We start from the raw sequence: 5,380 nt of genomic DNA on the forward strand, positions 1-5,380 counted from the left end.
GCGCCCGATCTGGAGGTCGGCCGGGATTAAAGGGATGGCCTGGGGGCACTGCCAAGCATGGCAGTGGTGTAAGGTCGATGGGAGGGCGGGGCGGCGGAGGCAGGGGTCTGGGCCGGTGGTCGCTGGCGGTTCGAGAAAGATCGTCAACAGTGACTGGCGGGAGGTAGACGAAGGCCATCTGCCCGTTCCTTATAGATCGGACGGTTCATTAAAAAAATCGAATGGCCTATTTATTTTCATTCGACTGTTATCTTAGATATGACCACATGTGGTGGTGTGCTGGAGGAGTACCTGCATTTCCTGTGCTCATATATTACAAAATCATATGGAGTAGAATCTAATTTTGTTTGCCATGCAATGTTGTAGAGCTATCATATGTCTCCTGTCATTTATTTTTTAGCCACCTGCTATCTGCTACTTTTACAGTGCACTAGTTCTGCACACACTTCACCCTTACTCTCACTATTGTGTTTTTATGCAAGGGTATTTCAGACTCTGCTGCCATGAGAGAAGCCAAAAAGAAAAGAGAGAGGTCGCTCCAGCTTCGCATGCGGGTAGGCAAGACACGTTACAGTGCTATAAAGGGTGTAGTGTCAGCAGATGGAGACGGTAAACGTAGCTCTGGAGTTGATGACCTCACTCGCAATGAACCACCATCCCAGGTGCTTGCTTTAACTTTGCGGTGTCATATGTGGTTGCATGTTCCATATGGTGTCTAGCTTGTATTCGAAAGGCCGAAGTGGGTAAGATAAGGAAAGATATTTTTTTACATGAACCACCATCCCGTGAGCACCAGAAGACAAATAGCTAGTCAGGGCACTGGCCGAGCCAGTGACAAGCCCAGCAAAGATAGGCATCACCAGGAAGCCAAATAAAAAGCTGTTATGGTGGCGAAGCAGCCCGCCTCCCACCAGGCTCTCAGGTCCTAGATGATCATACTCACCACTCCAGCCGGATGTCTAGCTTGTATTGCTTCCAATTTGGTTAAATTGCATTTGCTTAGCTTAAACATTATACCTTTGAATATGACATGCCTTTCTGTTTTTGGTACATACTAGTACATCTGTGTATTAACCATGTTCTTACATCAAACTAATGTTCTTGTGTATCCCTCATCAATCACTTATGACGAGGCAGGCAGGCAAGGGGACTACTCCTCATTTAAAGAATGCAGCGTCAGCCTCCGAAAATGATTCTCAAGAAACAGAAATGCTAGATGAAGAGAGTGAACGTAGCTCTGTAGTTGATTACAGCATTTCCCCTACACTAGCATCGCAGGTGCTTGCTCTAACTTGGCAGCATGATATGTGGTTGCATGTTGCATACGGTGTCTAGATTGTAATTCTTCCAATCTGGTTAAACTGCATGTGCTAGTCTGCTTAGCTTATACATTATACCTATTAATGTGACATGCCTTCCTGCATTTAGTACATAGTACATCTATCTATTAAGCATGTCCTTACATAAAACTATTGTTTTTTTGTATCCCGCATCAATCAACATGACGAGACACCTTTAGTATATGCAGTGCGATATTAGTTGCATCTTTCATATGATTTATAGCATGCGCTGCTTCTAATTTGTTGAAATTCCATTTATGATGGGACGCTTTTAACTTGGCAGAGTCATATTGGTTGCATCTTTCATGTGGTGTCTAGCTTGCATTGCTTCTTATTTGCTGGAATGGTTTCTGCTTAGTTTACACAAACAGTTGTGAACATGCCATGCCGTCCTGTTTTTCGTACATATTCCATCCTGGTATCATGTGTTTGCCTTACATCAAAGTAGTGATTGTCAGTATCATGCATGAATGAGTTCTGAAGAGAGAATTTTATTGCTTTTTCTTGTCGATTTTACTTGACAATTCAAAATCAATAAAGCGGAAGGAAGTTAGCAAGGCAGCGGATAAAGGTGCTCCTTCCGAACGGAGGGCCTCTATAGTTTCTACTCCTCTACACCCCCAAGATGATTTCCAAGACAACACATGCATAGACACTCAACAAAGCTGTGTTTATGATGAGCACGTCTCCCCTAGTGCAGCATCACTGGTGCTCCCTCTAACTTGGCACTGTTATATGTGGTTGCATGTTATGTGTGATGTCTAGCTTGTATTGCTTCTAATTTTGTTGAATTCCATCTGCTTACTTTACACATTATACTTGAATAAGACACGTGTTCCTGTTTCTAGAACATACAATATCTGTCTATCACACCATGTTCTTACATCAAATTACTACTGTTGTGTAACCTGCAACAATCACTTATCATAAGACACGTTTGACTTCAGAGTGCGATATAGGTTACATCTCACATTCTTTTCTGGCTTGTACTACTAATTTGTTGAAATGACACTTATGACGAGACAGTTTGAACTTGGTAGAGTGATATTCGTTGCATCTTTCATATGGTGTCTAGCTTTCATTGCTTCTAATTTTTTGAAATGCCTTCTCCTTAGTTTACACATCATAAGCTGTGAATATGCAATGCTGTGAATATGCAATGGCACTAATGACGAGAGACCTCTAACATGGTAGTGTGATGTTGTTTGCATCTTGCATATGATTTATTTCTTGTACTGCTTCACATTTGTTTAAACGCCATTTATGATAAGACACTGTTAACTTGGCAGAGCGATATTTGTAGCATCTTTCATATGGTGTCTACCTTCCATTGCATTGCTTCTAATTTGGTGAAATGTCTTCTTCTTAGTTTACACATCATAGTTCTGGTTATCTCTTCTGTCCTGTTTTTCATACATATTACATCCTCCTATCATGTGGTTGTCTAACATCAATGTTTAGTTCGTCTGCATCATGCATATTTGTTCTGAAGAACTAAATTGTTATTCGTTTTTCTTGTCGGCTTGACTTAACATGGCACAGAGAAAGAGGAAGAAACACGGAATGGCGGGGAATGAGAAGCGGATGAATCCTGCAGATTCTGCTGGTACTGATGGTGCAATAGAAGGTCAAAGTCCAGCGGAAAATTCTACAAACACGGCATCCCATGCTACACGCGTTGCAAAAAAAATCCAAACAGAAACAAATAGCTGCCACCAAACAAGCAGAGACAGCCCTAGTTCTTGCAACACCTACCACAGTACTACCAGCTGCATGACTTACTCGTGCATCAACTGAGCTAGCAGCACGTTCCCAAGCTCCCTTGCCACCTGACACTACTTCCCAAGCACTCTTGACACAAGATGAGTTGGCAATATCAGATGAACCTTATGAGCTTCAACAGCAAGAAGGTAGTTGCTGGAGTCAAGTTACAGTTGCATGCTTCTTTATATGTAGTCTCACAGTTTGATGTACACTAACACTTCCTATGTTCATTGTTGGACTAGCACCTAGGCGCAAGAGGAAACAAACATCAGGGATAATGCTCGATAGGTTAACTAAATCTAGAGGAGGAAGAATGGAGATCCGTTTTGAGGCAGGTTTAAAAAGGCCACATGATGCTACAGAGTCAGCCAAGTTAGTATCAGAGGAAGCGGTTGCCGTTAGGTGTCATGTACGTATCCTCCCAACATGGATTCAGTACAGGAATGACAAAGACGAAACGCAGTTCAACACCTTCCTCGACCATTTATCTGTAAGTATGGTTATGTGTGGAAACTAGTAATATCGTCTTGCTCTGTCCCAGACTTTCTAGGTTGCTGATAATGAGACTCCCATAATTTTCAACAGATGAGGTTCAAGTTGGATAGCCAAGATGATGCAACCAGACAAGCTTGCACCAATGATTTGAAGTCTGCTCTGCGACAGTATCGGTATAACTTGAGGAAAACTCACTTTGAAGGCAAGGCTAACAGTGAACTTTCCCAAACATCTCCAGTGAAAAATATATCGGATGAAGACTGGAGGGGCCTTGTTAAACACTGGTCTGATCCGAAGTATCAGGTACATTATATATATGTGATCAGATCACATGTTGAAGTCCTATTTACGCATGTGCCACACAAATCTATCTTCTCGTAGGTGAACTGTTCAAAGAACAAGGCCAACTGTACGAAAGTGAAATTCCAACAGACGACGGGATCTCGTAGCTATATTGCACACTGCGAGGCTCTTGTAATTAGCTGCTGTTTCACTCTTTTCGCTGTACCATATTATCAGATCTATTGACTTGTTCGAAATGCAGAGAAAGGCCGCAAGGACCAAAAAGTACCTGAACCAAATACTGTGGAAATCTTCAAGGACTGTCACACCAGCAAGAAGAAGGGCATGACTACACCAGTCAAAGCCGCTGTTGTAAGTCCTTAATCCTCATGCCTTTTAACTACTACTTACTCTGACTTGTGCCTTGAACTGCATGGTTTGCAGCCAATGTCTATTACTCTTATCAATTTTATACACAATTGTCTTAGCGTATCATTGCACCTTACAAGGTTTAAAAGAGAGGAGTGATGTTCCTTTGATCTTGACCCGTAATCTAGTTCGGTGTTGGACTTGCCCACACAACGTTACAATTGCCTGTTTGTCTGTTCTCAGTTGTTTTGTGATATGAATGATGTCATACTATGCTTACCGTATTATAAACTTCATCTCTTCATCCTTAGCCCTCAATACAATGTGAAGAAATAGACAATACATTAGCGATGGTACATGGTCATATGTTTGGAACCTGGTTTTATTATGTACTTCGCAATAAAATACAACTAATATTTTACATGGGTTCACCAAAATAAGTTTTGTATATAGACCAAAGCTATTTTGTTTGGTTTTGCTGCCTCCTTAATATCTTCTGTTCTGGTACTACTAATGTAAAACCTCAACTTTTCAGCGAGCTATGGAAAAAATGGTGGAACCGCCACCTTCTGAAGGTGGCGAGGCAACTATAACCGCAATGTCAGCTCTTGCTGCAGTGGGTGAGTACCTGTCCACTAACAGTGCCAAAAGCACGTTCCTGCGTAATACTGGGTTGGTTGTTAAGGCAATATCGTTGAAACTGCCTCATGATTAAGATATGCAAGCTCAAAGCAATGTTGTATCTGCGCTCCAGACACAAGTCCATTCCCTAACAGAGACCCTTTGTGAAACAAGGAGAAACATTGCTCAATGTCGTCAAGATATGCATGGTTTTGAAACCAGACTATCAGACATTTGCTATGTTGTTCAGGAGCCTAGGGGAAATGAAGGCGAGGGTTATGGTGCTCCATCGGACAATACAGCATGAAAACGTAACAGTCAGGTCAAATGAACTGAGCTTCTGAACTTCTGGTGGTGCATTTATCTGCTAGACTGTTAAGTTTTATGCCAACCTTCCTTTTGTTATATAGTTGAAATTTGTTTTGGTGCGATACAAAATTTATTCTCAACGTGCACCCACCGGCTAAAGAAAACAACAAGCCATTTTTGTATAGTGTAGGGTGTTCCCT

The sequence above is a fragment of the Aegilops tauschii genome, chromosome 1, assembly GCF_002575655.3.
Source record: "Aegilops tauschii subsp. strangulata cultivar AL8/78 chromosome 1, Aet v6.0, whole genome shotgun sequence".
NCBI lineage: Eukaryota > Viridiplantae > Streptophyta > Magnoliopsida > Poales > Poaceae > Aegilops > Aegilops tauschii.